At 48.0% G+C, this 27,136-nt stretch overlaps 1 pseudogene; it reads right to left on the bottom strand.

Annotated features, from left to right (window-relative positions):
- Positions 1–26,175, bottom strand: part of LOC123741859 (voltage-dependent calcium channel gamma-3 subunit-like) — a 75,307-nt pseudogene extending 49,132 nt beyond the window's left edge.
- Between the last annotated feature and the right edge of the window lie 961 nt (positions 26,176–27,136).

The following is a 27,136-nucleotide window of genomic DNA, read 5'->3' as shown; positions in this document are numbered from 1 at the left end:
CACAAGCTTTTAAATTTAAATGTAAAAATCCCTGATCTCAGCAGTGTGGCCCTCGCTTGTAGAAGCCAATGGCATATTGGCTTGTTTTGTTATAATTCAGCAGACAAGACTCTCTTATATCCCCAAGCCTCCCCCGTATCGCAGTCAAGACACACCTATTTTTATATAGTGGAAAAAACACTATGTAATCTAACAAGAATGAAATAGAACAGAATAGTGTGAAGTGATGGATTTCTCCACATCTGGGAAAAGGTATTCTCCACATCTGGGAAAGGTATTCTCACATCTGGGAAAAGGTATTCTCACATCTGGAAAAGGTATTCTCACATCTGGAAAAGGTATTCTCCACATCTGGGAAAAGGTATTCCCACATCTGGGAAAGGTATTCCCCACATCTGGGAAAAGGTATTCTCACATCTGGAAAAGGTATTCTCCACATCTGGGAAAAGGTATTCCCATATCTGGGAAAGGTATTCCCCACATCTGGGAAAAGGTATTCCCATATCTGGGAAAGGTATTCCCACATCTGGAAAAAGGTATTCCCACATCTGGGAAAGGTATTCCCACATCTGGGAAAAGGTATTCTCACACCTGGAAAAGGTATTCCCACATCTGGGAAAAGGTATTCCCACATCTGGGAAAGGTATTCCCACATCTGGGAAAAGGTATTCTCACACCTGGAAAAGGTATTCCCACATCTGGGAAAAGGTATTCTCACACCTGGAAAAGGTATTCCCACACCTGGGAAAAGGAATTCCCACACCTGGGAAAAGGTATTCCCACATCTGGGAAAATGTATTCCCACATCTGGGAAAAGGTATTCCCACATCTGGGAAAAGGTATTCTCGGAAGAAGAAGGAATCATTTCGAGAAAAAAAAAACGAGGCTTAATTTTGTCGAGTTGAAAAGTAAACATTTTCACTGGTTACAAAACGTTACATTTTTTGTTTATTCTTCCTGTTCTTTGGAACGTTCGATATGGACTGACAACACTGTATGGGGTTAAATTAGCGGCAGGACATCTCTTTGATGAGTAGGACATACCCTACATTGCTCATCTCATATGTATATACTGTACTCTATACCATCTACTGCATCTTGCCATCTTGATGTAATTAAATGTATCACTAGCCACTTTAAAACTAGCCACTTTATGTAATGTTTACATACACTACATTACTCATCTCATATGTAAATACTGTACTCTATACCATCTACTGCATCTTGCCTATGCCGTTCGGCCATCGCTCATCCATATATTTATATGTACATATTCTTATTCATTCCTTTACCCTTGTGTGTATAAGGTAGTTGTTGTGAAATTGTTAGGTTATATTACATGTTAGATATTACTGCACGGTCGGAACTAGAAGCACAAGCATTTCACTACACTCGCATTAACACCTGCTAACCATGTGTATGTGACCGATTAGATTTGATTTGACTAGGCTTTATGATTCTGATGAAAATACGCTCTTTGTCTTTATCAAACAAATGTTTTTTGCATATTTTCAGTGTGGAATCTGTCTATGTTTAAAGCGGGTGGCAGGGTAGCCTAGTGGTTAGAGTGGAGGGACGGCAGGTAGCCTAGTGGTTAGAGTGGGGGGGCGGCAGGTAGCCTAGTGGTTAGAGTGGGGGCGGCAGGTAGCCTAGTGGTTAGAGTGGAGGGATGGCAGGGTAGCCTAGTGGTTAGAGGGGGAGGCATGTAGCCTAGTGGTTAGAGTGGAGGGACGGCAGGTAGCCTAGTGGTTAGAGTGGAGGGACGGCAGGTAGCCTAGTGGTTAGAGTGGAGGGACGGCAGGTAGCCTAGTGGTTAGAGTGGAGGGACGGCAGGTAGCCTAGTGGTTAGAGTGGAGGGGCGGCAGGTAGCCTAGTGGTTAGAGTGGAGGGGCGGCAGGTAGCCTAGTGGTTAGAGTGGAGGGGAGGCAGGTAGCCTAGTGGTTAGAGTGGAGGGGCGGCAGGGTAGCCTAGTGGTTAGAGTGGAGGAGCGGCAGGTAGCCTAGTGGTTAGAGTGGAAAGGTTGCTAGATCGAATCCCCGAGCTGACAAGGTAAAAATCTGTCGTTCTGCCCCTGAACAAGGCAGTTAACCCACTGTTCCCTGGTAGACCGTCATTGTAAATACGAATTTGTTCTTAACTGACTTGCCTAGTTAAATAAAGGTAAAATATATTTTTTTAGAATATAACCTATTCTAAATGGCACCAGTAGTTTGCAAAGTAGGGCCGTCACTAGTTACCACAGCCACAAAGTCATGAACCCCCACCTATTTCTACAATTTCTCTCCTTAAAATCTGATTTTAAACCTTAACTATAACCTTAACCCCACTATTAACCTTATGCCTAACCTTATCCCTAACCTTAACCACACTATTAACCTTATCCCTAACCTTAGCCACACTATTAACCTTATCCCTAACCTTAACCACACTATTAACCTTATCCCTAACCTTAACCACACTATTAACCTTATCCCTAACCTTAACCCTAACCTTAACCACACTATTAACCTTATGCCTAACCTTAACCACACTATTAACCTTATCCCTAACCTTAACCACACTATTAACCTTATGCCTAACCTTAAATCAAGTACATTTTTGTTTACATACATTTTCTTTAACGATATAACCAATTTTGACTTTGTGGCTGTGGTAACTAAGTGACAACCGCCAAGTGACAACCGCTAAAACAGAAATCAAACGGGACTCAATTATTTAATAAAAAATTAAAAAAACTCTACAGCTGTCGGGAAGACATATTTTCTCTTCTCCAATCAACTAGTCCCATTTTGAATTTGTGATAAAACTGTCGTCATTTGACACGGAATGTAGCCTGTGTATCCCATCAGTTAGATGCGTTTTTAATAGGTATTTATTGATGTAGACGGAACTGGAGCCTGTGTGCAGACTCAGCACGCGAGTGTAGAAGGAAGAGGTCAGAACGCAATGGACTGAGTGAGACAAGGAGAGGAAAGGGAATTTATAGGGAGGGAGAAGAACTGTTTGATGCTTGTACAAACGGAACGCTAGAGTCAAAGCAAATTAACGTTGACTCGAATATAAACTGGTAACCAACGTAATGAAAGAAGTAAAACAAAAACATTTTTTTAAATATTTGGCTAAGAATTGTTTTGTGATAACTTCTGACATTCAAGTTTGAAGGGAATGATATAACTTCCTGTTTGGTGTTCCTCAAGGTTCCGTTTTAGGACCACTATTGTTTTCATTATATATTTTACCTGTTGGGGATGTCGTTCGGGAAACATAATGTAAACTTTCACTGCTATGCGAAACGACAAACAGCTGTACATTTCGATGAAACATGGTGAAGCCCCCCCGCCCCAAAAAAGAATTGCCCTCGCTGGAAGCATGTGTTTTCAGACATAAGGAAGTGGATGGCGGCAAAATGTTTTCCTTTTACTTTTAAACTCTGAGAAAACAGAGATGTAACGCCCTGGCCATAGAGAGGGTTTTTTTTGTTCTCTATTTTTGGTTTGGCCAGGGTGTGACATGGGTGGGCGTTCTAGGTTTCTTTTTCTATGTTGGTGGTTTTCTTTGTTTTGGCCGTGTATGGCTCTCAATCAGGAACAGGTGTAGATCGTTGTTGCTGATTGGGAGTCATACATAGGCAGCCTGTTTTTCCTTTGGGGTTGCTGGGTGATTCATTTCTGTTTAGTGTTTTGCACCTGACAGGACCGTTTGGCTGTCGGTTTCTTGTTTTTGTGTCTAACGTGTTCTTTCTTGAATAAATTAATTTAAGATGAACACATCCTCCGCTGCACCTTGGTCTCATTCTGACGAAAGCCGTTACAGGAGATTCTAGTTCTGGGTCCCAAGAAACAAAGAGATCTGCTGTTGAATCTGACAATTCGTCTTGAATGGTTTTGTACAGTCGTCTCTAAAATAAAACTGTGAGAAGGGACCTCGACGTTACTCTGGACAATAATCTCTCTTTTGTACTAGAGAACGGCAGAACCATGGAACTAGAGAACAGGGAACACAGGAACTAGAGAACACCATGGAACTAGAGAACAGCAGAACCATGGAACTAGAGAACAGCAGAACCATGGAACTAGAGAACAGGAACTAGAGAACAAGAACTAGAGAACAGAGAACACAGGAACTAGAGAACACCATGGAACTAGAGAACAGCAGAACCATGGAACTAGAGAACAGGAACTAGAGAACACCATGGAACTAGAGAACAGCAGAACCATGGAACTAGAGAACAGGAACTAGAGAACAGCAGAACACAGGAACTAGAGAACACCATGGAACTAGAGAACAGCAGAACCATGGAACTAGAGAACAGGAACTAGAGAACAGAGAACACAGGAACTAGAGAACACCATGGAACTAGAGAACAGCAGAACCATGGAACTAGAGAACAGCAGAACCATGGAACTAGAGAACAGCAGAACCATGGAACTAGAGAACAGCAGAACCATGGAACTAGAGAACAGCAGAACCATGGAACTAGAGAACAGCAGATATCAAGACTAATTCAAGGACAGCTTTTTAATTTTTTAATTATTTTTTAATCTTCCTAATATTGAAAAAAAAAAATGATGCAGAAAAACTAATCCATGCTTTTCTCACTTCTAGATTAGACTACTGCAATGCTTTACTCTCCGGCTATCTGGAAAAAAAACACTAAATAAACTTCAGTTAGTGCTAAACATGGCTGCTAGAATCACTATCTTGACGTACATACCTACACGTACGCTACGGTCACAAGACGCCGGCCTCCTTACTGTCCGTAGAATTTCTAAGCAAACAGCTGGAGGCAGGGCTTTCTCCTATAGAGCTCAATTTTTATGGAATGGTCTGCCTATCCATGTGAGAGACGCAGACTCGCTCTCTCGACCTTTAAAGTCTTTATTGAAGACTTATCTCTTCAGTGGGTCCTACGATTGAGTGTAGTCTGAGCCCAGGAGTGTGAAGGTGAACGGAAAGGCTGGAGCGACGAACCGCCCTGGCTGTCTCCGCCTGGCCGGTTCCCCTCTCTCCACTGGGATTCTCTGCCTCTATTACAAGGCACTGGCTTACTACTGCTCTCCTCTATTACAAGGCACTGGCTTACTACTGCTCTCCTCTATTACGGGGCACTGGCTTACTACTGCTCTCCTCTATTACAAGGCACTGGCTTACTACTGCTCTCCTCTATTACAAGGCACTGGCTTACTAGTGCTCTCCTCTATTACAAGGCACTGGCTAACTACTGCTCTCCTCTATTACAAGGCACTGGCTTACTACTGCTCTCCTCTATTACGAGGCACTGGCTTACAACTGCTCTCCTCTATTACGAGGCACTGGCTTACTACTGCTCTCCTCTATTACAAGGCACTGGCTTACTACTGCTCTCCTCTATTATGGGGCACTGGCTTACTACTGCTCTCCTCTATTACAGGGCACTGGCTTACTACTGCTCTCCTCTATTACGGGGCACTGGCTAACTACTGCTCTCCTCTATTATGGGGCACTGGCTTACTACTGCTCTCCTCTATTACAAGGCACTGGCTTACTACTGCTCTCCTCTATTACAAGGCACTGGCTTACTACTGCTCTCCTCTATTACGAGGCACTGGCTTACTACTGCTCTCCTCTATTACAAGGCACTGGCTTACAACTGCTCTCCTCTATTACGAGGCACTGGCTTACTACTGCTCTCCTCTATTATGGGGCACTGGCTTACTACTGCTCTCCTCTATTACAAGGCACTGGCTTACGACTGCTCTCTTCTATTACGAGGCACTGGCTTACTACTGCTCTCCTCTATTACGAGGCACTGGCTTACAACTGCTCTCCTCTATTACAAGGCACTGGCTTACTACTGCTCTCCTCTATTACAGGGCACTGGCTTACTACTGCTCTCCTCTATTACGGGGCACTGGCTTACTACTGCTCTCCTCTATTACAAGGCACTGGCTTACTACTGCTCTCCTCTATTACGAGGCACTGGCTTACTACTGCTCTCCTCTATTATGGGGCACTGGCTTACTACTGCTCTCCTCTATTACGGGGCACTGGCTTACTACTGCTCTCCTCTATTACAAGGCACTGGCTTACTACTGCTCTCCTCTATTACAAGGCACTGGCTTACTACTGCTCTCCTCTATTACGAGGCACTGGCTTACTACTGCTCTCCTCTATTATGGGGCACTGGCTTACTACTGCTCTCCTCTATTACAAGGCACTGGCTTACGACTGCTCTCCTCTATTACGAGGCACTGGCTTACTACTGCTCTCCTCTATTACGAGGCACTGGCTTACAACTGCTCTCCTCTATTACAAGGCACTGGCTTACTACTGCTCTCCTCTATTACAAGGCACTGGCTTACTACTGCTCTCCTCTATTACGAGGCACTGGCTTACTACTACTCTCCTCTATTACAAGGCACTGGCTTACTACTGCTCTCCTCTATTATGGGGCACTGGCTTACTACTGCTCTCCTCTATTACGAGGCACTGGCTTACTACTGCTCTCCTCTATTATGGGGCACTGGCTTACTACTGCTCTCCTCTATTACAAGGCACTGGCTTACTACTGCTCTCCTCTATTACGGGGCACTGGCTTACTACTGCTCTCCTCTATTACGGGGCACTGGCTTACTACTGCTCTCCTCTATTACAAGGCACTGGCTTACTACTGCTCTCCTCTATTACAAGGCACTGGCTTACTACTGCTCTCCTCTATTACGAGGCACTGGTTTACTACTGCTCTCCTCTATTACAAGGCACTGGCTTACTACTGCTCTTTTCTATTACGAGGTACTGGCTTACTACTGCTCTCCTCTATTACGGGGCACTGGCTTACTACTGCTCTCCTCTATTACAAGGCACTGGCTTACGACTGCTCTCCTCTATTACGAGGCACTGGCTTACTACTGCTCTCCTCTATTACGAGGCACTGGCTTACTACTGCTCTCCTCTATTACGAGGCACTGGCTTACTACTGCTCTCCTCTATTACAAGGCACTGGCTTACTACTGCTCTCCTCTATTACGAGGCACTGGCTTACTACTGCTCTCCTCTATTACAAGGCACTGGCTTACTACTGCTCTCCTCTATTAAGAGGCACTGGCTTACTACTGCTCTCCTCTATTATGGGGCACTGGCTTACTACTGCTCTCCTCTATTACGAGGCACTGGCTTACTACTGCTCTCCTCTATTATGGGGCACTGGCTTACTACTGCTCTCCTCTATTACAAGGCACTGGCTTACTACTGCTCTCCTCTATTACAAGGCACTGGCTTACTAGTGCTCTCCTCTATTACAAGGCACTGGCTAACTACTGCTCTCCTCTATTACAAGGCACTGGCTTACTACTGCTCTCCTCTATTACGAGGCACTGGCTTACAACTGCTCTCCTCTATTACGAGGCACTGGCTTACTACTGCTCTCCTCTATTACAAGGCACTGGCTTACTACTGCTCTCCTCTATTATGGGGCACTGGCTTACTACTGCTCTCCTCTATTACAGGGCACTGGCTTACTACTGCTCTCCTCTATTATGGGGCACTGGCTTACTACTGCTCTCCTCTATTACAAGGCACTGGCTTACTACTGCTCTCCTCTATTACAAGGCACTGGCTTACTACTGCTCTCCTCTATTACGAGGCACTGGCTTACTACTGCTCTCCTCTATTACAAGGCACTGGCTTACAACTGCTCTCCTCTATTACGAGGCACTGGCTTACTACTGCTCTCCTCTATTATGGGGCACTGGCTTACTACTGCTCTCCTCTATTACAAGGCACTGGCTTACGACTGCTCTCTTCTATTACGAGGCACTGGCTTACTACTGCTCTCCTCTATTACGAGGCACTGGCTTACAACTGCTCTCCTCTATTACAAGGCACTGGCTTACTACTGCTCTCCTCTATTACAGGGCACTGGCTTACTACTGCTCTCCTCTATTACAGGGCACTGGCTTACTACTGCTCTCCTCTATTACAAGGCACTGGCTTACTACTGCTCTCCTCTATTACGAGGCACTGGCTTACTACTGCTCTCCTCTATTATGGGGCACTGGCTTACTACTGCTCTCCTCTATTACGGGGCACTGGCTTACTACTGCTCTCCTCTATTACAAGGCACTGGCTTACTACTGCTCTCCTCTATTACAAGGCACTGGCTTACTACTGCTCTCCTCTATTACGAGGCACTGGCTTACTACTGCTCTCCTCTATTATGGGGCACTGGCTTACTACTGCTCTCCTCTATTACAAGGCACTGGCTTACGACTGCTCTCCTCTATTACGAGGCACTGGCTTACTACTGCTCTCCTCTATTACGAGGCACTGGCTTACAACTGCTCTCCTCTATTACAAGGCACTGGCTTACTACTGCTCTCCTCTATTACAAGGCACTGGCTTACTACTGCTCTCCTCTATTACGAGGCACTGGCTTACTACTACTCTCCTCTATTACAAGGCACTGGCTTACTACTGCTCTACTCTATTACGAGGCACTGGCTTACTACTGCTCTCCTCTATTACGGGGCACTGGCTTACTACTGCTCTCCTCTATTACGGGGCACTGGCTTACTACTGCTCTCCTCTATTACAAGGCACTGGCTTACTACTGCTCTCCTCTATTACAAGGCACTGGCTTACTACTGCTCTCCTCTATTACGAGGCACTGGTTTACTACTGCTCTCCTCTATTACAAGGCACTGGCTTACTACTGCTCTTTTCTATTACGAGGTACTGGCTTACTACTGCTCTCCTCTATTACGGGGCACTGGCTTACTACTGCTCTCCTCTATTACAAGGCACTGGCTTACGACTGCTCTCCTCTATTACGAGGCACTGGCTTACTACTGCTCTCCTCTATTACGAGGCACTGGCTTACTACTGCTCTCCTCTATTATGAGGCACTGGCTTACTACTGCTCTCCTCTATTACAAGGCACTGGCTTACTACTGCTCTCCTCTATTACGAGGCACTGGCTTACTACTGCTCTCCTCTATTACAAGGCACTGGCTTACTACTGCTCTCCTCTATTAAGAGGCACTGGCTTACTACTGCTCTCCTCTATTATGGGGCACTGGCTTACTACTGCTCTCCTCTATAACGAGGCACTGGCTTACTACTGCTCTCCTCTATTATGGGGCACTGGCTTACTACTGCTCTCCTCTATTACAAGGCACTGGCTTACTACTGCTCTCCTCTATTACGGGGCACTGGCTTACTACTGCTCTCCTCTATTACGGGGCACTGGCTTACTACTGCTCTCCTCTATTACCAGGCACTGGCTTACTACTGCTCTCCTCTATTACGAGGCACTGGTTTACTACTGCTCTCCTCTATTACAAGGCACTGGCTTACTACTGCTCTCCTCTATTACGGGGCACTGGCTTACTACTGCTCTCCTCTATTACAAGGCACTGGCTTACTACTGCTCTCCTCTATCACAAGGCACTGGCTTACTACTGCTCTCCTCTATTACAGGGCACTGGCTTACTACTGCTCTCCTCTATTACGGGGCACTGGCTTACTACTGCTCTCCTCTATTACAAGGCACTGGCTTACTACTGCTCTCCTCTATTACGAGGCACTGGCTTACTACTGCTCTCCTCTATTATGGGGCACTAGCTTACTACTGCTCTCCTCTATTACAAGGCACTGGCTTACTACTGCTCTCCTCTATTACAAGGCACTGGCTTACTACTGCTCTCCTCTATTACGAGGCACTGGCTTACTACTGCTCTCCTCTATTAAGAGGCACTGGCTTACTACTGCTCTCCTCTATTACAAGGCACTGGCTTACTACTGCTCTCCTCTATTACAAGGCACTGGCTTACCACTGCTCTCCTCTATTACGAGGCAATGGCTTACTACTGCTCTCCTCTATTACGAGGCACTGGCTTACTACTGCTCTCCTCTATTACAAGGCACTGGCTTACCACTGCTCTCCTCTATTACGAGGCACTGGCTTACTACTGCTCTCCTCTATTATGGGGCACTGGCTTACTACTGCTCTCCTCTATTACGGGGCACTGGCTTACTACTGCTCTCCTCTATTACGAGGCACTGGCTTACTACTGCTCTCCTCTATTACGCGGCACTGGCTTACTACTGCTCTCCTCTATTACGAGGCACTGGCTTACTACTGCTCTCCTCTATTACGGGGCACTGGCTTACTACTGCTCTCCTCTATTACGGGGCACTGGCTTACTACTGCTCTCCTCTATTACGAGGCACTGGCTTACTACTGCTCTCCTCTATTACAAGGCACTGGCTTACTACTGCTCTCCTCTATTACGAGGCACTGGCTTACTACTGCTCTCCTCTATTACGAGGCACTGGCTTACTACTGCTCTCCTCTATTACGAGGCACTGGCTTACTACTGCTCTCCTCTATTACGAGGCACTGGCTTACTTCTGCTCTCCTCTATTACGAGGCACTGGCTTACTACTGCTCTCCTCTATTACGAGGCACTGGCTTACTACTGCTCTCCTCTATTATGGGGCACTGGCTTACTACTGCTCTCCTCTATTACGAGGCACTGGCTTACTACTGCTCTCCTCTATTACGAGGCACTGGCTTACTACTGCTCTCCTCTATTACGAGGCACTGGCTTACTACTGCTCTCCTCTATTACGGGGCACTGGCTTACTACTGCTCTCCTCTATTACGAGGCACTGGCTTACTACTGCTCTCCTCTATTACGGGGCACTGGCTTACTACTGCTCTCCTCTATTACGAGGCACTGGCTTACTACTGCTCTCCTCTATTACGAGGCACTGGCTTACTACTGCTCTCCTCTATTACGAGGCACTGGCTTACTACTGCTCTCCTCTATTACAAGGCACTGGCTTACTACTGCTCTCCTCTATTATGGGGCACTGGCTTACTACTGCTCTCCTCTATTACAAGGCACTGGCTTACTACTGCTCTCCTCTATTACGAGGCACTGGCTTACTACTGCTCTCCTCTATTACGAGGCACTGGCTTACTACTGCTCTCCTCTATTACGAGGCACTGGCTTACTACTGCTCTCCTCTATTACAAGGCACTGGCTTACTACTGCTCTCCTCTATTACAAGGCACTGGCTTACTACTGCTCTCCTCTATTACGGGGCACTGGCTTACTACTGCTCTCCTCTATTACAAGGCACTGGCTTACTACTGCTCTCCTCTATTACAAGGCACTGGCTTACTACTGCTCTCCTCTATTACAAGGCACTGGCTTACTACTGCTCTCCTCTATTACAAGGCACTGGCTTACTACTGCTCTCCTCTATTACGAGGCACTGGCTTACAACTGCTCTCCTCTATTACGAGGCACTGGCTTACTACTGCTCTCCTCTATTACAAGGCACTGGCTTACTACTGCTCTCCTCTATTACGGGGCACTGGCTTACTACTGCTCTCCTCTATTACAGGGCACTGGCTTACTACTGCTCTCCTCTATTACGAGGCACTGGCTAACTACTGCTCTCCTCTATTACGGGGCACTGGCTTACTACTGCTCTCCTCTATTACAAGGCACTGGCTTACTACTGCTCTCCTCTATTACAAGGCACTGGCTTACTACTGCTCTCCTCTATTACGAGGCACTGGCTTACTACTGCTCTCCTCTATTACAAGGCACTGGCTTACAACTGCTCTCCTCTATTACAAGGCACTGGCTTACTACTGCTCTCCTCTATTACGGGGCACTGGCTTACTACTGCTCTCCTCTATTACAAGGCACTGGCTTACTACTGCTCTCTTCTATTACGAGGCACTGGCTTACTACTGCTCTCCTCTATTACGAGGCACTGGCTTACAACTGCTCTCCTCTATTACGAGGCACTGGCTTACTACTGCTCTCCTCTATTACAGGGCACTGGCTTACTACTGCTCTCCTCTATTACGAGGCACTGGCTTACTACTGCTCTCCTCTATTACAAGGCACTGGCTTACTACTGCTCTCCTCTATTACGAGGCACTGGCTTACTACTGCTCTCCTCTATTATGAGGCACTGGCTTACTACTGCTCTCCTCTATTACGGGGCACTGGCTTACTACTGCTCTCCTCTATTACGAGGCACTGGCTTACTACTGCTCTCCTCTATTACAAGGCACTGGCTTACTACTGCTCTCCTCTATTACGAGGCACTGGCTTACTACTGCTCTCCTCTATTACGGGGCACTGGCTTACTACTGCTCTCCTCTATTACAAGGCACTGGCTTACGACTGCTCTCCTCTATTACGAGGCACTGGCTTACTACTGCTCTCCTCTATTACGAGGCACTGGCTTACTACTGCTCTCCTCTATTACAAGGCACTGGCTTACTACTGCTCTCCTCTATTACAAGGCACTGGCTTACTACTGCTCTCCTCTATTACAAGGCACTGGCTTACTACTGCTCTCCTCTATTACAAGGCACTGGCTTACTACTGCTCTCCTCTATTACAAGGCACTGGCTTACTACTGCTCTCCTCTATTACGGGGCACTGGCTTACTACTGCTCTCCTCTATTACGAGGCACTGGCTTACTACTGCTCTCCTCTATTACGAGGCACTGGCTTACTACTGCTCTCCTCTATTACAAGGCACTGGCTTACTACTGCTCTCCTCTATTACGGGCACTGGCTTACTACTGCTCTCCTCTATTACGGGGCACTGGCTTACTACTGCTCTCCTCTATTACAAGGCACTGGCTTACTACTGCTCTCCTCTATTACAAGGCACTGGCTTACTACTGCTCTCCTCTATTACGAGGCACTGGTTTACTACTGCTCTCCTCTATTACAAGGCACTGGCTTACTACTGCTCTCTTCTATTACGAGGCACTGGCTTACTACTGCTCTCCTCTATTACGGGGCACTGGCTTACTACTGCTCTCCTCTATTACAAGGCACTGGCTTACTACTGCTCTCCTCTATTACGAGGCACTGGCTTACTACTGCTCTCCTCTATTACGAGGCACTGGCTTACTACTGCTCTCCTCTATTACAAGGCACTGGCTTACTACTGCTCTCCTCTATTACAAGGCACTGGCTTACTACTGCTCTCCTCTATTACGAGGCACTGGCTTACTACTGCTCTCCTCTATTACAAGGCACTGGCTTACTACTGCTCTCCTCTATTACGAGGCACTGGCTTACTACTGCTCTCCTCTATTACGGGGCACTGGCTTACTACTGCTCTCCTCTATTACGAGGCACTGGCTTACTACTGCTCTCCTCTATTACGGGGCACTGGCTTACTACTGCTCTCCTCTATTACAAGGCACTGGCTTACTACTGCTCTCCTCTATTACGGGCACTGGCTTACTACTGCTCTCCTCTATTACGAGGCACTGGCTTACTACTGCTCTCCTCTATTACAAGGCACTGGCTTACTACTGCTCTCCTCTATTACAAGGCACTGGCTTACTACTGCTCTCCTCTATTACAAGGCACTGGCTTACTACTGCTCTCCTCTATTACGAGGCACTGGCTTACTACTGCTCTCCTCTATTACAAGGCACTGGCTTACTACTGCTCTCCTCTATTACGGGGCACTGGCTTACTACTGCTCTCCTCTATTACAAGGCACTGGCTTACTACTGCTCTCCTCTATTACGAGGCACTGGCTTACTACTGCTCTCCTCTATTACAAGGCACTGGCTTACTACTGCTCTCCTCTATTACGAGGCACTGGCTTACTACTGCTCTCCTCTATTACGGGGCACTGGCTTACTACTGCGCTCCTCTATTACAAGGCACTGGCTTACTACTGCTCTCCTCTATTACGAGGCACTGGCTTACTACTGCTCTCCTCTATTACGAGGCACTGGCTTACTACTGCTCTCCTCTATTACAAGGCACTGGCTTACTACTGCTCTCCTCTATTACGAGGCACTGGCTTACTACTGCTCTCCTCTATTACGAGGCACTGGCTTACTACTGCTCTCCTCTATTACGAGGCACTGGCTTACTACTGCTCTCCTCTATTACGAGGCACTGGCTTACTACTGCTCTCCTCTATTACGGGGCACTGGCTTACTACTGCTCTCCTCTATTACAAGGCACTGGCTTACTACTGCTCTCCTCTATTACGAGGCACTGGCTTACTACTGCTCTCCTCTATTACAAGGCACTGGCTTACTACTGCTCTCCTCTATTACGAGGGCACTGGCTTACTACTGCTCTCCTCTATTACGGGGCACTGGCTTACTACTGCTCTCCTCTATTACCAGGCACTGGCTTACTACTGCTCTCCTCTATTACAAGGCACTGGCTTACTACTGCTCTCCTCTATTACAAGGCACTGGCTTACTACTGCTCTCCTCTATTATGGGGCACTGGCTTACTACTGCTCTCCTCTATTACCAGGCACTGGCTTACTACTGCTCTCCTCTATTACAAGGCACTGGCTTACTACTGCTCTCCTCTATTACGAGGCACTGGCTTACTACTGCTCTCCTCTATTACAAGGGGCACTGGCTTACTACTGCTCTCCTCTATTACAAGGCACTGGCTTACTACTGCTCTCCTCTATTACGAGGCACTGGCTTACTACTGCTCTCCTCTATTACAGGGCACTGGCTTACTACTGCTCTCCTCTATTACGAGGCACTGGCTTACTACTGCTCTCCTCTATTACAAGGCACTGGCTTACTACTGCTCTCCTCTATTACGAGGCACTGGCTTACTACTGCTCTCCTCTATTACGAGGCACTGGCTTACTACTGCTCTCCTCTATTACAAGGCACTGGCTTACTACTGCTCTCCTCTATTACGAGGCACTGGCTTACTACTGCTCTCCTCTATTACAAGGCACTGGCTTACTACTGCTCTCCTCTATTACAAGGCACTGGCTTACTACTGCTCTCCTCTATTACGAGGCACTGGCTTACTACTGCTCTCCTCTATTACAAGGCACTGGCTTACTACTGCTCTCCTCTATTACAAGGCACTGGCTTACTACTGCTCTCCTCTATTACGAGACACTGGCTTACTACTGCTCTCCTCTATTACGAGGCACTGGCTTACTACTGCTCTCCTCTATTACAAGGCACTGGCTTACTACTGCTCTCCTCTATTACGGGGCACTGGCTTACTACTGCTCTCCTCTATTATCGGCACTGGCTTACTACTGCTCTCCTCTATTACGAGGCACTGGCTTACTACTGCTCTCCTCTATTACGGGGCACTGGCTTACTACTGCTCTCCTCTATTACGAGGCACTGGCTTACTACTGCTCTCCTCTATTACGGGGCACTGGCTTACTACTGCTCTCCTCTATTACAAGGCACTGGCTTACTACTGCTCTCCTCTATTACAAGGCACTGGCTTACTACTGCTCTCCTCTATTACGAGGCACTGGCTTACTACTGCTCTCCTCTATTACAAGGCACTGGCTTACTACTGCTCTCCTCTATTACGAGGCACTGGCTTACTACTGCTCTCCCTCTATTACGAGGCACTGGCTTACTACTGCTCTCCTCTATTACGAGGCACTGGCTTACTACTGCTCTCCTCTATTACGGGGCACTGGCTTACTACTGCTCTCCTCTATTACAAGGCACTGGCTTACTACTGCTCTCCTCTATTACGGGCACTGGCTTACTACTGCTCTCCTCTATTACAAGGCACTGGCTTACTACTGCTCTCCTCTATTACAAGGCACTGGCTTACTACTGCTCTCCTCTATTACAGGGCACTGGCTTACTACTGCTCTCCTCTATTACGGGGCACTGGCTTACTACTGCTCTCCTCTATTACAAGGCACTGGCTTACTACTGCTCTCCTCTATTACGAGGCACTGGCTTACTACTGCTCTCCTCTATTACAAGGCACTGGCTTACTACTGCTCTCCTCTATTACAAGGCACTGGCTTACTACTGCTCTCCTCTATTACAAGGCACTGGCTTACTACTGCTCTCCTCTATTACAAGGCACTGGCTTACTACTGCTCTCCTCTATTACGAGGCACTGGCTTACTACTGCTCTCCTCTATTACAAGGCACTGGCTTACTACTGCTCTCCTCTATTACAAGGCACTGGCTTACTACTGCTCTCCTCTATTATGGGGCACTGGCTTACTACTGCTCTCCTCTATTACAAGGCACTGGCTTACTACTGCTCTCCTCTATTACAAGGCACTGGCTTACTACTGCTCTCCTCTATTACGAGGCACTGGCTTACTACTGCTCTCCTCTATTACAAGGCACTGGCTTACTACTGCTCTCCTCTATTACAAGGCACTGGCTTACTACTGCTCTCCTCTATTACGAGGCACTGGCTTACTACTGCTCTCCTCTATTACAAGGCACTGGCTTACTACTGCTCTCCTCTATTACGAGGCACTGGCTTACTACTGCTCTCCTCTATTATGGGGCACTGGCTTACTACTGCTCTCCTCTATTACGAGGCACTGGCTTACTACTGCTCTCCTCTATTATGGGGCACTGGCTTACTACTGCTCTCCTCTATTACAAGGCACTGGCTTACTACTGCTCTCCTCTATTACGGGCACTGGCTTACTACTGCTCTCCTCTATTACAAGGCACTGGCTTACTACTGCTCTCCTCTATTACAAGGCACTGGCTTACTACTGCTCTCCTCTATTACAAGGCACTGGCTTACTACTGCTCTCCTCTATTACGGGGCACTGGCTTACTACTGCTCTCCTCTATTACAAGGCACTGGCTTACTACTGCTCTCCTCTATTACGAGGCACTGGCTTACTACTGCTCTCCTCTATTACGAGGCACTGGCTTACTACTGCTCTCCTCTATTACAAGGCACTGGCTTACTACTGCTCTCCTCTATTACAAGGCACTGGCTTACTACTGCTCTCCTCTATTACGGGGCACTGGCTTACTACTGCTCTCCTCTATTACAAGGCACTGGCTTACTACTGCTCTCCTCTATTACAAGGCACTGGCTTACTACTGCTCTCCTCTATTACGAGGCACTGGCTTACTACTGCTCTCCTCTATTACAAGGCACTGGCTTACTACTGCTCTCCTCTATTACGAGGCACTGGCTTACTACTGCTCTCCTCTATTACGCGGCACTGGCTTACTACTGCTCTCCTCTATTACGAGGCACTGGCTTACTACTGCTCTCCTCTATTACGAGGCACTGGCTTACTACTGCTCTCCTCTATTACCAGGCACTGGCTTACTACTGCTCTCCTCTATTACGAGGCACTGGCTTACTACTGCTCTCCTCTATTACGGGGCACTGGCTTACTACTGCTCTCCTCTATTACAAGGCACTGGCTTACTACTGCTCTCCTCTATTACGAGGCACTGGCTTACTACTGCTCTCCTCTATTACAAGGCACTGGCTTACTACTGCTCTCCTCTATTACAAGGCACTGGCTTACTACTGCTCTCCTCTATTACGAGGCACTGGCTTACTACTGCTCTCCTCTATTACAAGGCACTGGCTTACTACTGCTCTCCTCTATTACGAGGCACTGGCTTACTACTGCTCTCCTCTATTACGGGGCACTGGCTTACTACTGCTCTCCTCTATTACGAGGCACTGGCTTACTACTGCTCTCCTCTATTACAAGGCACTGGCTTACTACTGCTCTCCTCTATTACGAGGCACTGGCTTACTACTGCTCTCCTCTATTACGGGGCACTGGCTTACTACTGCTCTCCTCTATTACAAGGCACTGGCTTACGACTGCTCTCCTCTATTACGAGGCACTGGCTTACTACTGCTCTCCTCTATTACGAGGCACTGGCTTACTACTGCTCTCCTCTATTACAAGGCACTGGCTTACTACTGCTCTCCTCTATTACAAGGCACTGGCTTACTACTGCTCTCCTCTATTACGAGGCACTGGCTTACTACTGCTCTCCTCTATTACGAGGCACTGGCTTACTACTGCTCTCCTCTATTACGAGGCACTGGCTTACTACTGCTCTCCTCTATTACGGGGCACTGGCTTACTACTGCTCTCCTCTATTACAAGGCACTGGCTTACTACTGCTCTCCTCTATTACGGGGCACTGGCTTACTACTGCTCTCCTCTATTACAAGGCACTGGCTTACTACTGCTCTCCTCTATTACAGGGCACTGGCTTACTACTGCTCTCCTCTATTACAAGGCACTGGCTTACTACTGCTCTCCTCTATTACGAGGCACTGGCTTACTACTGCTCTCCTCTATTACGAGGCACTGGCTTACTACTGCTCTCCTCTATTACGAGGCACTGGCTTACTACTGCTCTCCTCTATTACGAGGCACTGGCTTACTACTGCTCTCCTCTATTACGAGGCACTGGCTTACTACTGCTCTCCTCTATTACAAGGCACTGGCTTACTACTGCTCTCCTCTATTACGGGGCACTGGCTTACTACTGCTCTCCTCTATTACAAGGCACTGGCTTACTACTGCTCTCCTCTATTACGAGGCACTGGCTTACTACTGCTCTCCTCTATTACAAGGCACTGGCTTACTACTGCTCTCCTCTATTACAAGGCACTGGCTTACTACTGCTCTCCTCTATTACGGGGCACTGGCTTACTACTGCTCTCCTCTATTACAAGGCACTGGCTTACGACTGCTCTCCTCTATTACGAGGCACTGGCTTACTACTGCTCTCCTCTATTACGAGGCACTGGCTTACTACTGCTCTCCTCTATTACAAGGCACTGGCTTACTACTGCTCTCCTCTATTACAAGGCACTGGCTTACTACTGCTCTCCTCTATTACGAGGCACTGGCTTACTACTGCTCTCCTCTATTACAAGGCACTGGCTTACTACTGCTCTCCTCTATTACGAGGCACTGGCTTACTACTGCTCTCCTCTATTATGGGGCACTGGCTTACTGCTGCTCTCCTCTATTACGAGGCACTGGCTTACTACTGCTCTCCTCTATTATGGGGCACTGGCTTACTGCTGCTCTCCTCTATTACAAGGCACTGGCTTACTACTGCTCTCCTCTATTACGAGGCACTGGCTTACTACTGCTCTCCTCTATTACGGGGCACTGGCTTACTACTGCTCTCCTCTATTACCAGGCACTGGCTTACTACTGCTCTCCTCTATTACAAGGCACTGGCTTACTACTGCTCTCCTCTATTACGAGGCACTGGCTTACTACTGCTCTCCTCTATTATGGGGCACTGGCTTACTGCTGCTCTCCTCTATTACCAGGCACTGGCTTACTACTGCTCTCCTCTATTACAAGGCACTGGCTTACTACTGCTCTCCTCTATTACAAGGCACTGGCTTACTACTGCTCTCCTCTATTACGGGGCACTGGCTTACTACTGCTCTCCTCTATTACAAGGCACTGGCTTACTACTGCTCTCCTCTATCACAAGGCACTGGCTTACTACTGCTCTCCTCTATTACAGGGCACTGGCTTACTACTGCTCTCCTCTATTACGGGCACTGGCTTACTACTGCTCTCCTCTATTACAAGGCACTGGCTTACTACTGCTCTCCTCTATTACGAGGCACTGGCTTACTACTGCTCTCCTCTATTATGGGGCACTGGCTTACTACTGCTCTCCTCTATTACAAGGCACTGGCTTACTACTGCTCTCCTCTATTACGAGGCACTGGCTTACTACTGCTCTCCTCTATTACGAGGCACTGGCTTACTACTGCTCTCCTCTATTACGAGGCACTGGCTTACTACTGCTCTCCTCTATTACGAGGCACTGGCTTACTACTGCTCTCCTCTATTACGAGGCACTGGCTTACTACTGCTCTCCTCTATTACAAGGCACTGGCTTACTACTGCTCTCCTCTATTACGAGACACTGGCTTACTACTGCTCTCCTCTATTATGGGGCACTGGCTTACTACTGCTCTCCTCTATTACGAGGCACTGGCTTACTACTGCTCTCCTCTATTACGGGCACTGGCTTACTACTGCTCTCCTCTATTATGCGGCACTGGCTTACTACTGCTCTCCACTATTACGAGGCACTGGCTTACTACTGCTCTCCTCTATTACGAGGCACTGGCTTACTACTGCTCTCCTCTATTACGGGGCACTGGCTTACTACTGCTCTCCTCTATTACGAGGCACTGGCTTACTACTGCTCTCCTCTATTACAAGGCACTGGCTTACTACTGCTCTCCTCTATTACAAGGCACTGGCTTACTACTGCTCTCCTCTATTACGAGGCACTGGCTTACTACTGCTCTCCTCTATTACAAGGCACTGGCTTACTACTGCTCTCCTCTATTACGAGGCACTGGCTTACTACTGCTCTCCTCTATTACGAGGCACTGGCTTACTACTGCTCTCCTCTATTACGAGGCACTGGCTTACTACTGCTCTCCTCTATTATGGGGCACTGGCTTACTACTGCTCTCCTCTATTACAAGGCACTGGCTTACTACTGCTCTCCTCTATTACGGGGCACTGGCTTACTACTGCTCTCCTCTATTACAAGGCACTGGCTTACTACTGCTCTCCTCTATTACAAGGCACTGGCTTACTACTGCTCTCCTCTATTACAAGGCACTGGCTTACTACTGCTCTCCTCTATTACGGGGCACTGGCTTACTACTGCTCTCCTCTATTACAAGGCACTGGCTTACTACTGCTCTCCTCTATTACGAGGCACTGGCTTACTACTGCTCTCCTCTATTACAAGGCACTGGCTTACTACTGCTCTCCTCTATTACAAGGCACTGGCTTACTACTGCTCTCCTCTATTACGGGGCACTGGCTTACTACTGCTCTCCTCTATTACGAGGCACTGGCTTACTACAGCTCTCCTCTATTACAAGGCACTGGCTTACTACTGCTCTCCTCTATTACAAGGCACTGGCTTACTACTGCTCTCCTCTATTACGAGGCACTGGCTTACTACTGCTCTCCTCTATTACGGGGCACTGGCTTACTACTGCTCTCCTCTATTACAAGGCACTGGCTTACTACTGCTCTCCTCTATTACAAGGCACTGGCTTACTACTGCTCTCCTCTATTACGAGGCACTGGCTTACTACTGCTCTCCTCTATTACAAGGCACTGGCTTACTACTGCTCTCCTCTATTACGAGGCACTGGCTTACTACTGCTCTCCTCTATTACGAGGCACTGGCTTACTACTGCTCTCCTCTATTACAAGGCACTGGCTTACTACTGCTCTCCTCTATTACGAGGCACTGGCTTACTACTGCTCTCCTCTATTATGGGGCACTGGCTTACTACTGCTCTCCTCTATTACGAGGCACTGGCTTACTACTGCTCTCCTCTATTACAAGGCACTGGCTTACTACTGCTCTCCTCTATTACGAGGCACTGGCTTACTACTGCTCTCCTCTATTACAAGGCACTGGCTTACTACTGCTCTCCTCTATTACAAGGCACTGGCTTACTACTGCTCTCCTCTATTACAAGGCACTGGCTTACTACTGCTCTCCTCTATTACGGGGCACTGGCTTACTACTGCTCTCCTCTATTACAAGGCACTGGCTTACTACTGCTCTCCTCTATTACGAGGCACTGGCTTACTACTGCTCTCCTCTATTACGGGGCACTGGCTTACTACTGCTCTCCTCTATTACAAGGCACTGGCTTACTACTGCTCTCCTCTATTACAAGGCACTGGCTTACTACTGCTCTCCTCTATTACGGGGCACTGGCTTACTACTGCTCTCCTCTATTACAAGGCACTGGCTTACTACTGCTCTCCTCTATTACAAGGCACTGGCTTACTACTGCTCTCCTCTATTACGAGGCACTGGCTTACTACTGCTCTCCTCTATTACGAGGCACTGGCTTACTACTGCTCTCCTCTATTACAAGGCACTGGCTTACTACTGCTCTCCTCTATTATGGGGCACTGGCTTACTACTGCTCTCCTCTATTACGGGGCACTGGCTTACTACTGCTCTCCTCTATTACGGGGCACTGGCTTACTACTGCTCTCCTCTATTACGCGGCACTGGCTTACTACTGCTCTCCTCTATTACGAGGCACTGGCTTACTACTGCTCTCCTCTATTACGGGGCACTGGCTTACTACTGCTCTCCTCTATTACGGGGCACTGGCTTACTACTGCTCTCCTCTATTACGGGCACTGGCTTACTACTGCTCTCCTCTATTACAAGGCACTGGCTTACTACTGCTCTCCTCTATTACAAGGCACTGGCTTACTACTGCTCTCCTCTATTACGAGGCACTGGCTTACTACTGCTCTCCTCTATTACAAGGCACTGGCTTACTACTGCTCTCCTCTATTACGAGGCACTGGCTTACTACTGCTCTCCTCTATTATGGGGCACTGGCTTACTACTGCTCTCCTCTATTACGAGGCACTGGCTTACTACTGCTCTCCTCTATTATGGGGCACTGGCTTACTACTGCTCTCCTCTATTACAAGGCACTGGCTTACTACTGCTCTCCTCTATTACGGGCACTGGCTTACTACTGCTCTCCTCTATTACAAGGCACTGGCTTACTACTGCTCTCCTCTATTACAAGGCACTGGCTTACTACTGCTCTCCTCTATTACAAGGCACTGGCTTACTACTGCTCTCCTCTATTATGGGGCACTGGCTTACTACTGCTCTCCTCTATTACAAGGCACTGGCTTACTACTGCTCTCCTCTATTACGAGGCACTGGCTTACTACTGCTCTCCTCTATTACAAGGCACTGGCTTACTACTGCTCTCCTCTATTACAAGGCACTGGCTTACTACTGCTCTCCTCTATTACGGGGCACTGGCTTACTACTGCTCTCCTCTATTACGAGGCACTGGCTTACTACTGCTCTCCTCTATTACAAGGCACTGGCTTACTACTGCTCTCCTCTATTACAAGGCACTGGCTTACTACTGCTCTCCTCTATTACGGAGCACTGGCTTACTACTGCTCTCCTCTATTACAAGGCACTGGCTTACTACTGCTCTCCTCTATTACAAGGCACTGGCTTACTACTGCTCTCCTCTATTACGGGGCACTGGCTTACTACTGCTCTCCTCTATTACAAGGCACTGGCTTACTACTGCTCTCCTCTATTACGGGGCACTGGCTTACTACTGCTCTCCTCTATTACAAGGCACTGGCTTACTACTGCTCTCCTCTATTACAAGGCACTGGCTTACTACTGCTCTCCTCTATTACGAGACACTGGCTTACTACTGCTCTTCCACGCCGTCCCTAGGAGGGGTGCGTCACGTCGTGCCAGTCTTTTTTTCAACATACTCAACTTGAGTGGGGTTGAGTCACTGACGTGATCTTCCTGTCCGGTTTTGCCCCCCCTCGGGCTCGTGTGGTAAAGGAGATCCTCGATACTCGGCCATGTCTCAGGGGCTGTGCTGGTGGTCTGTTGATATCCCTCTAGTGGTGTGGGGGCTGTTGATATCCCTCTAGTGGTGTGGGGTCTGTTGATATCCCTCTAGTGGTGTGGGGGCTGCAGAACCATGGAACTAGAGAACAGCAGAACCATGGAACTAGAGAACAGCAGAACCGTGGAACTAGAGAACAGCAGAACCGTGGAACTAGAGAACAGCAGAACCATGGAACTAGAGAACAGCAGAACCATGGAACTAGAGAACAGCAGAACCATGGTACTAGAGAACAGCAGAACCATGGTACTAGAGAACAGCAAAACCGTGGAACTAGAGAACAGCAGAACCATGGTACTAGAGAACACCAGAACCGTGGAACAAGAGAGTAGCAGTACAGCGGAACAAGAGAGTAGCAGTACAGTGGAACTAGAGAACACTAGAACCATGGAACAGCAGAACCGTGGAACTAGAGAACAGCAGAACCATGGAACTAGAGAACAGCAGAACCATGGAACTAGAGAACAGCAGAACCATGGAACTAGAGAACAGCAGAACCATGGAAGTAGAGAACAGCAGAACCATGGAACTAGAGAACAGCAGAACCATGGAACTAGAGAACAGCAGAACCATGGAACTAGAGATTAGCAGAACCATGGAACTAGAGAACAGCAGAACCATGGAACTAGAGATTAGCAGAACCATGGTACTAGAGAACAGCAGAACTGTGGAACTAGAGAACAGCAGAACCATGGAATTAGAGAACAGCAGAACCATGGAACTAGAGAACAGCAGAACCATGGAACTAGAGAACAGCAGAACCGTGGAGACACTGTCTCCCCCATACAGGGTCCTGTCCTGCTAGTCTAGATCTATAGCTAATAGACAGAGATACAGAATAGATTAGTAGAATACAACAAGGTTTAATTTCTAAATGTTGTTGGACATCAGCAGTTTTTCTCTTGTCACGTCAGTCACTGATAATGTGTCGGCTAATAATTTGTTAGATTGGTAAATTAGTCGAGCCAGCAATCTAAACTTCTAGTAATCATGGCTGAATACCAACTGGGAATGCAGGGCATCTGCCCAGGGGCCCTGACCTCCAGGTACCCTGACCTCCAGGGGGCCTGTCCTCCAGGGGGCCTGACCTCCAGGGGGCCTGTCCTCCAGGGGGCCTGTCCTCCAGGGGGCCCTTACCTCCAGGGGGCCTGACCTCCAGGGGCCTGACCTCCAGGGACCCTGACCTCAAGGGGCCCTCTCCAGGGGCCCTTACCTCCAGGGGGCCTGACCTCCAGGGGCCCTGACCTCCAGGGGCCCTGACTTCCAGGGGGCCCCCATTGATTTTGTTACACTCTCACTCAGATATCATTAACATGGCAAAATGTGTAGAATTGCAGATAATTAGCTTTAAAACTGCCAAAGATTACTCTCCACCCCATGGTAAAATGTGTAGAATTGAAGAAAAAAACATGATTTAAAACTGAAACATATTCTATATGCCCCATGGCAAAAGGCTAGGGCCCACTGGTTACCCGAACCATGCAGCCCCCCCCCCCAGTTACCCACGTATGCCCCCTTACCTCCTCTCCTCGCCCATGTGATGATTAGCAGAATGGTAGCAGGCCATCTACACTCATTGAGAGCAGCTCATGTGGTTGGTAGAGTGCAGTAAAAAGTTTATTTTAATTTTTTTTAAATGTTCTCTCCCTCAAGGTCCCTCTAGGGGCTTGGGCCCCTGGGCTTCAGCCCCTGTAAGCCCCTGCATTAATCAGGCCCTGCCACTCCCCTCTCTCTCTTACCTTCCAGAGAGCAGGTTGACCACTGACCACCTTCCTTCCCTCTCTCTATCTCTCTCTCTCCCTCTCTCTCTCTCTCTCTCTCTGTCCCTCTCTCTCTCTCTCTGTCCCTCCCCTCCCCTCTCTCTCTCGCTCTCTCTCCCTCCCCCCTCTCTCTCTCTCTCTCTCCCTCCCCTCCCCTCTCTCTCTGTCTCTCTCTGTCTCTCTCCCTCCCCTCCCCTCCCGTCTCTCTCTCTCTCTCTGCCCCTCTCTCTCTCTCTCTCTCCCTCCCCTCTCTCTCTCTCTCTCACTCTGTCCCTCTCTCTCGCTCTCTCTCTCCCTCCCCTCCCTCTCTCTCTCTCTTACCTTCCAGAGAGCAGGTTCGCCACAGACCACACTCCCTCCCCTCTCTCTCTCTCTCTCTCTCCCTCTCTCTCTCTCTCTCTCTCTCTCTCTCTCTCTCTCTCTCTCTCTCTCTCTCTCTCTCTTACCTTCCAGACAGCAGGTTGGCTACAGACCACCCTCCCTCCCTCCCTACCCTCTCTCTCTCTCTCTCTCTCTCTTACCTTCCAGACAGCAGGTTCGCCACAGACCAGAGTGAGTCATCACCTCTTCGTTCTTCCGGCTCGTATCGTTGTCATTGGTGCTTTTGCTTTTGCACGTCCCTCGCGAGTACAGCCAGTAGTCGGTACCGACCGCTATCGTCATGAGGCTGAAGGCGGCGAAAGCCCCTACGGTGGTCACCAGCATCTGGACGCCCCGGTCACACATCAACATCTTCATTGACGGTTTTTAGAATATCTCACGTCACGGAGACTTGCTTTACTTATACTGAGAAACAACCCGATGTAATTTACATTTAAAGAGAAAGGGAAAGGAAGAGCGAGGTAGAGAGAGAGAGAGAGCAGAGGAGAGCAGAGGAGAGGAGAGGAGAGGAGAGGAGAGGAGAGCAGAGGAGAGCAGAGGAGAGCAGAGGAGAGGAGAGGAGAGGAGAGAGACTAGGCTAGGGGCTTCACTGATCAAACCGGTTTAACGACCACTGGTTCAAGACTCCACCACAGACTAGACTGGCGGCAGCGGTGACGCCACATCATCTTCTTCTTCTTCGTGGAATCTCCTGTTGAAATCCAGGGTTGGGTTGTCTACGTCCCTTTTTTTGCTACCCGATTCTTCCGCCTCTCCCTCTTTCCCTCCCCCCCCACCACCACCACCACCACCACCCCCGGTTCAATCTCCCAGCTCAACTTCTTCAACCAGCCTCTTCACACCTATCGTCCGTTAAAACGTCCACAGCGGCGGAATGACTCCATCTTCCTCCGACTAATAACAACAACAATAACAAAAACACAACAACACCATTGAGATGTATTAATTTTGTTGTTGAAATTAAGCGCATTATACTATTTTAATTGTATATTTTGGATTACACTATATAATAATCTATCTGTCACATACATACACGCAATGTATATAAGATCTAAACAACTCACCGATACAATCCTTAATTAACGGCTGTGGATTGAAACGCTGTCCTCCTCCGATAAAGATTTCATTCACGTTAGCCAGGCAGACAGACAGCCAGACAGACAGAAAGACAGTCAGTCAGACAGGAAGACGGTTCAGTTCCACTCGTCTCTTAGGTATTCCGGTAACGTCCTCCTTCCTCCTCCTCCTCCTGAATGAACGAGCGTCTTTTCTATCTCCCGTTTATGAGAGAAAAAGGCAAGTACACATCCGAACCGTTAGCCTTGTTGTTGACACGGTGACATGTTTTCTTGGATATCCACTCCAGTCCAGAGCGAAATACACACTCCACATACACACACTCACACACACTCACACACACTCATACAGACACATAACCAGCTACACACAAACGCACGAAGAGCTTTAGCCGACCATAGACAGAAACAACACGGCACTTACAATCTCTCTCTCTCTCTCTCTCTCTCTGTCTCTCTCTCTCTGTCTCTCTCTCTCTCTCTCTGTCTCTCTCTCTGTCTCTCTCTCTCTCTCTCTCTCTCTCTCTGTCTCTCTCTCTCTCTCTCTCTCTCTCTCTCTCTCTCTCTCTCTCTCTTTTGCTCCCTCACTCACACAAGTGCACCGAAAAGCACCAATAAAAATAAAGAATATAAATCCCGTTATTTC

This window comes from Salmo salar, chromosome ssa03, assembly GCF_905237065.1.
Source record: "Salmo salar chromosome ssa03, Ssal_v3.1, whole genome shotgun sequence".
In the NCBI taxonomy this organism is placed as follows: Eukaryota; Metazoa; Chordata; class Actinopteri; order Salmoniformes; family Salmonidae; genus Salmo; species Salmo salar.
The sequence above is the reverse complement of the archived record's forward strand: the minus strand, read 5'-3'. Positions and strand labels throughout refer to the sequence as shown.